The 12866-nt window shown below is 36.4% G+C and overlaps 1 protein-coding gene across 1 annotated transcript in view; it reads left to right on the top strand.

The window, feature by feature from the left end:
- NALF1 (NALCN channel auxiliary factor 1) overlaps nt 1-12866 on the top strand; it is a 625366-nt gene that overhangs the window by 95355 nt on the left and 517145 nt on the right. The window lies entirely within an intron of this gene.

Here is a 12866-nt window from a genome sequence, read left to right as displayed (position 1 = left end):
CAGATATCATTGGGGAAATTCTGTTTGTTTCCAGGTAACATGTAAGAATTCTTGGTTTTCCCATTGGGAAAAAAAATGTTTTTTATCTCTAGCAAATTGTCACATGAGGAATTAAAAACAAAAGTTTTGCAAAGCAGAATTCAGGTGCTGCCCTGAACTACTACGTCAAAGTTGGAATTCATAAGAAACTCTATCTTGATGTTTTCTATGCACATTAAAGTTTGAGCACTGTTCTACATCTCAATGAAATGTACTCTTCGTTAGTGTGAATTACAATTTGGTTTTGAAACATTGCCATTGTTGTTGGGAAATTTAGAGCCCCTAGAGAAATAATTTAATATTTTTCACACATAAAAAAAGTCTTCTAGCTTCCACCTGGAAGATGCAGATTTTACTCTGAGGCCACACAGATGTGATATTGTGAAAATTAGACGCAATGTCTTTAGGTACCTGGAAAGCAAGATTTCATTACATACTCTGTGTATAACAAGCCTAAATATCATTGAAAGTAGGTTTTTGTTTTCCTTGGTTGTGACCCATTTTTCCTTACTTTTCACATCTCTATATTATGTAGAATTCTATAAAAGTGTCATAGAATTATATATAAATATAAATTTTGGCCAAATGAATTGGCTGGATCTACTTTTTATTGCTTAAGTAACAGGGCTCCAGGTTGTGCTGCACAATATTTTATATGCTGACAAATGCGACCATTTGTAACTTTGGGTTAGTCCTAAGTCTAGGGTAGACTGTAACTTCCCCCCTGTGTGTATATACATATACATATGTGTGCAAACACACATGCACTCAAGCATATTTAGGATTAATTTTGAGCAGCTAATAGTTTTGTCTATCAACCGAAGTTCATTATAGGAGCTGTGGCAGTTACAGAGATAAGTAGAGAACAGTTCCTGCTTTCTGGGCATTTATAATCTAGTATGCAAAACAAGTTGAACAGAAATCACTTTGGAATGAAATGCAACAAAAGAGCTCCTGATTACTTTTGGACAGGGTAATCAAAAAGACATTCTTGGATAAACTGGTATTTAATTGAACCTTGAAAGATACGAGGCACTCCACCAGGTAGAAAAAAGCAAGAGCATTTCAACTGGAAGCAACAGTGTGAACAAAGACAAGAAAACCAAAAATGATGAGCCGTGGAGTGAAATGGCAAAATCCCAGAAAAATAAAATGATGTTTCAACAAATACCAAAAATTGAAGACCAAGTATTCTGGTTGACTCGACACCACAATATGCACATCTTCTACCCTTTCTAATAGCCTAGGTGTAGGAAGACATTATTCTTGTGAATATTGGTAGATGGAAACAGTCCAGTGAATTTAGAAAACAGATGTGTAGACTTTTCTGACTGTAATGAACTACAAACTCACGTGGTCTCAGAATGAAAACGTCATTGAGAGACATCTCTACTTTCATACAAAGGACAGAAATCCTTTCTGATTCCTTCATGATTTCCCTGCTGGTTTTGCTTAAATTCATTTAATGACAGGTTTTTTTCACCAAAATTTTCAAGACAGCTTTTGGAAAGCTCTTTATGTCTTGAGTTGATTGGACATCTGAAGAAAATCACCCAGTGATCTGCTTGTTTGTAACCCCGACTCCCAAATTAAGAAATTGAGAACACATCCTTTCCTTCTACTTAGACCTCAGATGTGTGTGTGTGTGTGTGTGTGTGTGTGTGTGTGTGTGTGTGTAATTTCCAAATATTCTGGTATCAGTTTTTGGACTAGTTCCCAGACTTTTCAATCTAATGGACCAATAAATTCAAATCAGATCAAAAGTTTCACAGATGATTGCATTAAAAAATCACTATCAAAGTGCCTGGGTGGCTCATTCGATTAAGTATCTGATTCTTGGTTTTGGCACAGGTCATGATCTCACGTTTTGTGAATTCAAGCCCTGCATCGGGCTCTGCGCTGACAGCACATAGCCTGCTTGGGATTCTGTGTCTCTCCTCTCTCTTTGCCCCTCCTGTACTCTCTCTCTCTCTCAAATAAATGAACAAACTTAAACAAAAATCACTATCGCGTACTTAATTTCATTTTTATTGCATAAATAAAGATATAAATTTCACTTAAAAAGTAGGAAGAAAATAATCTCACAATGAAACAACCCCTATTTGACAACTTAATTTGGTCATATGTAGGAAAACTCTGAACGATATAGTTCTTATTTTTCTCAAAGGGTTCCTTGGATTTGAGAAAATGTCTTCGTGGTCAGCAGAGACCAACATTTTGAAAGCACTCTTCGGTGTGGCCTCTATTTTGTAAATATCTCTTATTAAAACGTCCAATCAGAACTGAACACGGTACTCCTCAATGTAGTCTTCTCCTGTTTGGATGTGCCCTTGTGTCCGTGCAGCCACGAGCTGTGTTAGTTCTTTCTGTTGGCTTCTCCAATCTCTTTGTTCACCTTACATTCAGATTCCCAGAGCTGCTACTCCACATCTTTATTGGTGCAACTAACTTTTTAAACCTAAAGGCAACACTTTGTATTTATTTGTATTCATCTATATCCTGTTAATTTGGCCCCAGTGTTGGCATTTGTTGAGAACTTTAAAAATAAGGGTGCTGTATCTTTGTAAAGTTTATTTACAATGTCTTCAGGCTGTCAAAAGAATTTGAGCAGAAAAATTATATAAAACTCCTCATAGAATGTATTCTGTGTATCAATAGTGTGTCATTTTTTCATTTGCCTTGACATAAATGAAAATTGAATCAGTTTTGTGTACTTTAAAAAAATTCTGCTAGTTTGAAGGTTTGGCAAACGCAGCATTGTATTTCTTCATCATCTGTTTAACATTTTTTCGTGAGGAGGTTTTTAAAAATAAAAATTCTATGTATTTAAGGTGTACAATGTGATGATTTGATATAAATATACAGAGTGAAATGATTACTACTGGCAAAGTAACATCTTCTCGCAGTTTGTGTATTTTGCTGTGTGATGAGTGTATATAGTATTATTATTTTTTAAATATTTTGGGGTGAAATTATTTTAAGTTTATTTATTTATTTTGAGAGAGAGAGAGAGCGAGAGCACAAGCAGGAGTGGGGCAGAGAGAAACAGAGAGAGAGAGAGAGAGAGAGAGAGAATCCCAAGAAGGCTCCGTGCTGTCAGCACAGAGCCTGATGTGGTGCTTTATCCCACGAACTGTGAGACCACGATCTGAGCTGAAATCAAGAGTCAGCCGCTTAATCAACTGAGCCACCCATGCGCCCCAGTGTTATTAAGTATAGTCATCATGTCCATACTTAAAATTGTTTAATTTGAATGTTTATTTATTTTTGAAGGAGACAGAGAGAGAGTGTGAGCAGGGGAGGAGCAGAGAGCAAGGGAGACACAGAATTCAGAGTGGGCTCCAGGCTCTGAGCTGTCAGCACAGAATCCTATGGGGGGGCCTCGAAGTCACAAACTGTGAGATCATGACCTGAGCTGAAGTTGGACGCTCAACTGACTGAGCCACCCAGGTGTCCCATGTCTGTACTTTAGATATTTAGGTTTATTTATCCTACACAACTGCAAATTTACACCCTTTGACCAACATCGTCCTATTTCTTCCCAAACCTTAGCCCCTTGTAACCACTATTCTACTCTCTGCTTCTACGAGCTTGACTTTTTAAAAAAAGTTCCACATATAAGTGAGATCATACGATATTTGTCTTTCTCTGTCTGACTTATTTCACTTAGCACAATGTCTTCCAGTTTCATCCATATTGTCACAAGTGGCAGGATTTCCTGCCTCCTCAGGGATGAATAATATTCCACTGTATATGTGTTTCTTCTGAACCATTCATCTACTGATAGACATTTAGGTTGTTTCCATATCTTGGTTATTATGAATAATACTGCAGTGAACAGAACACAGGAATACACATATTTCTTTGAGATACTGACTTTGTTTACTTCGTATATGTACCCTGACATGGAAATTCTGGATCCTATGGTAGTTCTATCTTTTTAACTTTTTGAGGAATCACCATATTCTTTCCATAATGGCTGTACCAGTTTACATTCCTACCAGTAGTGCGCCAGGGATCCCTTTTCTTCACATCCTCTTCAACATTTGTTATCTTTTTGTCTCTTTCATAATAGCTGTCTTAACTTGTCTGAGGTGATGTCTCGTGGTTTTGATTTGCGCTTCCCTGCTACTCGTTGATGTTGAGCCCCTTTTTATGTGTCTGGTGGCATGTCTTCCTTTGAGAAATGTCTGTTCGGATCCGTTGCCCATGTTTTAATCGGGGTTGTTTTCTTACTGTTGAGTTGCTTGAGCTCCTTATATATTTTGGGTAGTAACCCCCTTATCAGATACATGGTTTGCACATTTTTTATCCATTCTGTAGATGCCTCTTCATTCTGTTGCTTCCTTTGCTGTGCAGAAGGTTTTTAGTTTGATGCAATAACATTTGTCTGTTTTTGTTTTGTTCACTGAGCTTTTGGGATCATGTCCAAAGAGACATCATCCAGACCAATGGCAAGAAGCTTTTCCCCTATGTTCTCTTTGAAAAGTTTTATGGCTTCAGGTCTTATATTTAAGACTTGAATCCATGGTGATTTGATTTTAGTGAGCTAAGGGTCCAATTTCATTCCTCCGCATGTGGAAAACCAGTCTCAGCCCCATTTAGTGAAGGGACTGTCCTTTCCCTATTGTGTGTTCTTGGAACTTTTATTGAAGCTCAGCTGACCATAAATGCTTCAATTTTTCAAGTTTTGGCAAATAATAGCATTGTATTTATTCATCGTCTGTTCAGAATTTTCAAGAAGTCTCCACTGTTTTTGTCATGATCAGATTTGTTTAAGTTAAAACAGTAATAAGAAAGATTTTTTATTTTGCTGCCAAGAATTTGAACAATAGATTTGGGGTCTGGAAGAATCAAGGACTGAAGTTCGTTGGTAACCTGTAAGCAGAAGCCAGTTAAAAATTGGAAAAAATGACTATAAACCTTAGAAAAGTAATAAGACTTGCAGAAGTTAGAAATGTGTCTGTATTCTAGGAAAGGCCTTCGATAAGAGGACAAACATCCAAAGGGCAGATGGCCAAAGAGAGAGCCGGGGCCAGAAGGACTATTTCCTAAGGAAGAAGCTTTGTTCTTGTGTGGACTGTTTATCTAAAAGGTGGCAAGTTGACTATGAACAAATTGTTAGGAATCTGGAATCTCTTTAGAAGGATTTAGAACATAAACTAGGTGGCTTTAAAAAGCACCTATGAATCTCATAAAAATCTGCTTTCATCTTATTAAACCATAGTACTACGGTATAGCCAGTCTAAATGTTGGCTAATACAACTGTGAAAGATAATTAGAAAATTCGTAGGTTGGCATTCTAATGTAGAAGAAAAGAAAAAGTGTTGTGTAATTTGTGTAATGAAGCTATGTTGGATACACAAGTAAAATATCTGACATGCTATAAATTACTAAATTCAAGTCATTTAATAGTTTTGTTTCATTGTGTACCATGTAGCAATGATTAAGCCTTTATTTCATATATTACTGTTTTTCTAAGATCAACACTGATAGGATAATAGAAGTAAATATATTTTGCAAAATTTAAAATTTATATTTTTGATATATGTTCAAAAGTTCTGTGTGCATTGATTACATCAATTTCATTTAAGATTAATTTAAATCATAAATAAAGTGTATATAAATATGTATAATGTGTTTGTAGTCAATAACAGAGCATTGAGTAAGTTTGAGTTTCCTTTAAGTTATTTTGAGGCGGGCAACCATTCACAGAGGATAATATCTATGAATTTCTGCAGTATATTTCTCATCATGATTTAACATCTGAGACATAATTATTTTACAAGGTAGTGTCTTAATAGGATTTGCATTCATACATATTCAATACCATTGAGCAGGCGATACATACAGTAAAAGGTTCTGTTAAAATCAATTAGGTCTGTTTTAAGGAATAATTATTTATTATAGTTCAGTAACCTGTACTTGTATGAGATAACTTGATCCAATCTTGTAATTGATAAATAAATAGGTGGTTTTAAAGTAAAATACTCAACTCATTTAGTTATTTGTGGTTAATTCAAAGACCAGTTGTTGGCACCAGATAGCTGTTATTTATTTTTTTTAAATCTAAATAATGTCCTCCAACTCTTTACAAAACGGAGATATTCTTCAAGGTCAGTTTCTTATTATCTTTAACCTGAAAGAAGGCTTCCTGTAAGAATACAAATGCGACTTCTCTTTTACCTCTACCTTGGGCAAAGCCATGTGAAATATTATTGGAACCCACTCTGGTATTTTGCTATGAGTCTGAACAATAATTTACCCACTCCAGGAAGGTTAAGGTATGTCATCCAGCTAAAACCTCCTAAGCCTACAAAATAGATTATTTTATGGGAGAGCAGCTTTCCTTTCTAAGTATGCTTTGCCCCGGAGGAAATGAAGTTGCCGCTTTGGAATGCTTAATAGCACATTCCCACAGCATTGTAACTCACAGAGATTAATCAATTTCTGCTCTGTTTTATCACTCAGTCAAGAGGCTTCCCAATTAAACTTACCACCCATCAGACCTGCACCTCTGAACTCTAGGATGCGCCCTTTAAAGGAGGCTTTCTCTTTTGCTTTTTTTTTTTTTTTTTTGGTTACCCTACATTATAGAACCGATTTTAAAAATCAGTTATTTCAAATTTAGTACTGTTTAGCTTTTTAATAAAATAAATACTCCTTAAGGAAGTTTATTTTCTAATTTTAAATATTATCTAATTTTAAATATTTTATTTTATGACATTTTAGTGTAAACTACTTCCATGGTAACATTTAAGAAAATATCATTTAGGGTCTACGATTCTCTGTTAGAATTGCCCAATGAAGTGAATATGGTATAATTATTATTTTAATGGAAAGTTAGTGTCTACTTAAAAGTTGTTACTTATCACTTTAACATCACTATTTGTGAGTGTTTGTTTGCTTATTGCATTTATTTATTTATTTATTTATTTACTTACTTACTTACTTACTTACCAAAAATAATATTGTTGTGGCTAGGGATTTGCCCCAAAGAGTAACTTTTATTTTCTTTTTTTCTTCCCCTTTCTTTTCCAAAAAAAAAAAAAAAAAAAAAAAAAAAGGAATTCGTGTATTATCCATTTCATTCCAAAACACATCCAGATATAAAAAGTTTAAATGGATTGTAGTTTATGACGAGACTTTAAAAAATATGATCTAGGTCAGTGTAGTATGAGTTAAACACGAGTCAAATCATTTTATCTCCCTTCCTTGAGAAATTCAGTTCCCATGGTGACCTTGTGTAAGACCTGGATAGACCCTCGTGTTGGACAGCTGGAAGCTCATGCACCTTTTCTCGTCTCGGTGGATGACATCCTTGCTGTAAGCTCGCTCTGTTTTCGTGCAGATGATACGCTAAGCTTCTAAACCCGTGCTGTCTCATATGGCAGCCCCCGGCTACATGTGGCTATTGAGCACCTGAAATGCTGTCAAGTGAGATTGATGGAATGCATTTGTACAATTTGATTTAAATTCAGTCAGTTTAAATTAAATTGCCGATTTAAATTAAGTATGCAGTATAAAATAAATTCACATTAAGCATACTTTTATTATTTTGCTAGGACTATATTTGACCTTTGACATTTTAGCATATGATTAAGATATGTTGCAAATGGAAAAAAATACAAGATTTCAAAGATACGGTATGAAAAGAGGAAGACCATCTCAGGAATAATTTTTATTTTGATTCCATGCTGAATGATAAGATTTTGGATATATGATATTAAATAAAATGTATTATTAAATTTAATTTCACCTGTTTCTTTTTCACTTTTTAATGGTTACCAGAGTAGTTAAAATTACCTGTATGGTTTGCATTGTATTTTTTTCTTTTTTCTTTCTTTCTTTCTTTCTTTCTTTCTTTCTTTCTTTCTTTCTTTCTTTCTTCTTTCTCTTTCTTTCTTTCTTTCTTTCTTTCTTTTCCTTCTTCCTTCCTTCTTTTCTTTCTTTCTTTCTTTCTCTTTCTTTCTTTCTTTCTTTCTTCTTTTCTTTCTTTCTTTCTTTCTTTCTGTATGTTTGTTTATTTATTTTGAGACAGAGAGTGTGAGCAGGTAAGGAGCAGAGAGAGAGAAAGAGAGAGAATCCCAAGCAGGCTCTGCACTGTTAGCACACAGTCCAATGCAGGGCTTGAACCCACAAATTGTGAGATCAATGACCTGAGCCAATATCAAGAGTTGGACACTTAACTGACTGAGTTCCCCAGGCGCCCCACGCATTGTATTTCTATTATATATACAGCTCTGGCTGTTCAGATGGCAGAGACACTGGCAGTTCTCTATGTAAAAGTGAACTTGGCAGTGAGTTCCCACGCAACTTAAAATTTTCTCTGTCACTACAGATTCTTTCCTTTTTAATCATTTAAGAGAAAATCATCTTAGAACACAGTTTCTAAAATGTTTTTGACAATGTTAAAAAAGGTTTCTTAGGGTTTTCTTTCTTTCTTTCTTTTTAAATGTTTATTTACTTACCTTGAGAGACAGAGAGTGCAGACAGGGGAGGGGCAGAGAGAGAGGGAGAGAGAATCCCAAGCGGTCTCCACACTGTCGACGTAGAGTCTGACATGGGACTCGAACTTGCTAACTGTGAGATTATGACCTGAGCTGAAATCAAGAGTCAGACACTTAACCAACGGAACCCCTGGGGCCCCCTTATATCCCCAGGCAGTTCCCAAATTGATTTCCAAGGAGTGTCACCCCAGAATAGTATTCTGTGGATCAGATGATCAGATGTTGGGAACTGTATTAATGGTTATGCTACTCATTTTGCTGCTCATCTTCTAGTCTCAGGGCACAAATGACATGGCCTTGCCTAGTGACTCCCCCATATGTTACATGTGTATTGTATATTGACACTTTCTCCTGTGGCTCAGTGGCCTTTTTTCAGCTGGTTGACTTTAATTCTATTTATTTATTTATTTATTTATTTATTTATTTATTTATTTATGAGAGAGAGACAGAGTACGAGCAGAGGAAGTGCCAGAGAGAGTGGGAGATATAGAATCTGGGGCAGCCTCCAGGCTCTGAGCTGTCAGCAGAGAGCCCCACACGGGGCTTGAACTCATGGACTTGGAGATCATGACCTGCGCCGAAGTCGGATGCTTAACTGACTGAGCTACCAGGCGCCCCAAGCTGGTTGACTTTAGATTCTTCACTTTTGTGCTCTCATTCATTCCCACATCCTCAGACTCATCCTTGGCAGGTGAAAGAACAAATAATATAAGTAAATCAAGTCATGTGCATGAGATTCCCTACCCCACTGTTTAGCACATAGATTTTCATATGCTAAACATTTCTAATTCTTATTACTAGCTTCAATTACATATTCAAGATATTAAGCTAATTACCAGAGGGCATTCAATGCTTCTGATTCAAAAATTATTCCTGACTAATGAGTATTAATTAATTCTCAGGTCAGTTAACAAATATTTATTGAGTTTACATTGTTCAAAGAACTGTGTTGTCAACACTGGAGATTCAGGAGAAATAGACACATGGAATTTAATAATCTGAACTCACGGAGAATAATCGTATCAGTAAAGGAATGCAGTATATTTAGCAAAAATGGCCAATGCTGCTGTAGCATACAGACTTGTTCACTTATTATTTTGAGATTTCCATTCTGCTCCTTATGTGGAGGAGATCTTATGTGCAGCCTCAAAGCAATCATTTGTACATAACAAATGTAAAAGAAAGGTGAGTTTTGTGTCTTGTTAACTGCAAACTACAATTGAAATATTTTTACATACCTCAAATTAGTAAAGAATATAAAGTTACCTACCGAGAAGGTAGACAGACCAGTACTTGATAGAATTTACAGCTTTTCGTTTTCTTGTGCCTTTTACTCTTTTTGGAATGACTTAACATATAACATCCCGTTTGCTCCTTGGTAAGAAGTAGGGAATCTGGGAATGTTTTCACCGTGCCTTGGAAGAGCTCTTAGATTACTGTAGTTGAGATTCACCTTTGTCATTTTGTTAGAATCGAAAACATCACTTACAGAGATAACAGGAGCTCTTTCAATTGACAACTGGTTCACTTAAGATGCTCCTCATTAGCAATCAGAACAGGGATGGTATTTGGTGACACATAAAATCGTTCTATGAAATACGCTGCCGATCGTACGCAGGAAACGAATCAGAAATAATTAAATTTAGAAGTAAATGTTTTCCCTTTTATTCTTAAAAAAATTTTTTTTTTGATGTTTATTTTTGAGAGAGAGAGACAGAGCAGGAGCAGGGGAGGGGTAGAAAGAGAAGGAGACACATAATCCTAAGCAGGCCCCAGGCTCTGAGCTGTGAGCACAGAGCCTGACGCGGGGCTCGAACTCACGAACTATGAGATCATGACCTGAGCCGAAGTTGGACGCCTCTACTTGGAAGTCAGACTGAGCCACCCAGGCGCCCCTCCCTTTTTTTCAATTTTAACTTGTTACCATCTCAGTAGAGAGTCATTTATACATTTTAATAGATGTAAAATGTTCGATTTGAAACATCCAGATTTGAACACGTTTGTTGAAATTTGAAAAAAATGCCCAGAACTCTTCTTGAAGAAACACTACTCTTTCCATTAATCTTCCAGAAGATAATTACATGACATACTTTTGGTTATTGGTGTCAAACAAAAGCGAAAGCCATGATGAGTGTAAATTACAGAATATGGACATATGAGACTCTTCACTGCCTTTCATATTAGATTTATACCTGAGTTTCACCATCTTGCAAAAGTATGAGCCTGTTGAACAAATATTTATTGAGCTAGGTGTTTGGGGAAATGAAGAAATAAGTAAAACAGTCTTTGCCCTCAGAATGCATGGAGAATGACAGGCAGAGGAAGGTAAAACAAATGTACAGTTAACAAAACTGAAGGTTTTTTTTTTTTTTTTTTTAGTTCACTTCCTGACTGTTGGAAGAGAACCTTTGTTTCAGTAGAGTAGGAGAAAGATCCCATTTGGTGAAAGGCTTGATCGTCACAAAATAAACTTTTGCAATTAGCTGCACAGGATGGCTGATCTTTACAGGTAGAGATGGAACAAAATGCCTTACAAACAGAAAGAGACATGTGGACATAAGAAAATGTAAATCATGGTCAAGGTCCAGCAAATACCGCTTTGTTTATAGCATAAGGTAAGTGTAAGCATTCGGGGCTCAACGTGGAAATTGAAGTCAGGTTGTAAAGATTTTGACTGCCATGACGCCCATTTCATGCAATGGACAATGAAAAAATACAATTAGTGAATGAACTGTAGGAATGTCTGTCAGTAAAATGGATCAGAGTGGAGAGAATTTGCGGGAGTATTGGTTTGGATAGAAACAGGATTTGTGAGCCCGAAGCCAGCTTTCTTTGAGATGAAAGTCCTGGTGAGATTCAAGCAGTTCAGGAAACTACTTTTGCAAAGAAATATGTCCATCAATAACTTCAAAAAAACATTCACAAGTGAAAGGTTTATTTCAATTTTTAAAGTAAAAAGATTATTTAATCATTTAATTCAAAATGTAAATGGCCTTGGAAAATTTGAGTGGGGATTCCTTCACACTCGAATATGAATCATTGTGGTCGCTTTTCTTCTTCCACTCTGAGTTCACTGTAGTTCCCCACACAGATACAGTCTTTTAGAATTGGGTTCAATTAACCAAAAAAGTTTAAAGAATTGACAGAGCAGAATTGATAGAACTGTGGAACTCCACTGTCATAAGGGGAAGTTTGAATACATCTCTCTCAATTACTGATAGGTCAAGAACATGAAAAATAAGCAAAAATAGAGATTTGAACAACAAACGTTATTTATTAAAAACTGCTTAAAACTACAGTGTGTATATATAAACACTTCTTAGTTACATATTGTGCATTTATTTTTTAAAATCCTCTACTAAGCGATACATAAAGCACATCCTAACAAATTTTAATCAGGGTTGAAGAATTCATAATACACAATGATGCAGTCTGGCAGTAGGGTTTAGGGGAGGAGAGGAGCAGGAGCTCTTCAGCCCCACTGCCCAGTCTCACATCCTGTGTTCCTTACTTACTGAAGACTTTGGGAAGATGAATATCCTTTTTCTACCTCTTTCCCCGACTACAAATAGAGATAATAATCGTACTGATTTTGTAGAGTTATTAGGAGCATTCAATAAATTAAGATGTGGGAAATACTTGGTAAAGTGCATGGAACATAGTAAAATGATCTAAGAATCTATTGATTCATAGAGTGTGGGAACAATAGACAAGAAAGATGTCTTTCCGAACAAGGCAAGACTTTGTCTGGACAGAGGTGTAGAATGGGAGTAGGGGTGGAAGGAAACATGTAAGATAAAGGGCAGAAAGGAGCCCAGTAACTGGGAGATGAAGGGAGGAGTCAGGAATGTGGAGATAAAAAAACAAAACAAAACAAAACAAAAACAGGCAAAATCCCCTGTTTTGTGTTGAGTGGGTTGGGTGACAGCAATGGTATTGGACGCTGACTACACCATATTGTTGGTTCTGTTCCTGGCAGTGCTGGAGATGTCCTTACAAAACCTAGGTAGTGGCGTCTTGGGGGATAATGGCGTCTTGTGTCAGTAGTCGCTCTCCCTCATCATCGTCCGCATGTCACAGGCTGTGAGCCCCTGCTCGACTGTGTGGTTTTAGATATTCTTATGGACCTGGAACAGAGATGGCGCTTCTGTGCTTCCTATGTTATTGAACACAACCTGGTGTTGTATGTTTTTAGGCAAGTTTAATTTGACTGCCAATTTTCTGTGAAGGTCAAAAATTGTGCCTTTGGGTTTGGGGCTTGGTATACATGTTCACTGATGTTCTGATAGAAGGTAGGAGCCATGGTAGTCTCTGGCT

The sequence above is a fragment of the Panthera leo genome, chromosome A1, assembly GCF_018350215.1.
Source record: "Panthera leo isolate Ple1 chromosome A1, P.leo_Ple1_pat1.1, whole genome shotgun sequence".
NCBI lineage: Eukaryota > Metazoa > Chordata > Mammalia > Carnivora > Felidae > Panthera > Panthera leo.
The sequence above is the reverse complement of the archived record's forward strand: the minus strand, read 5'-3'. Positions and strand labels throughout refer to the sequence as shown.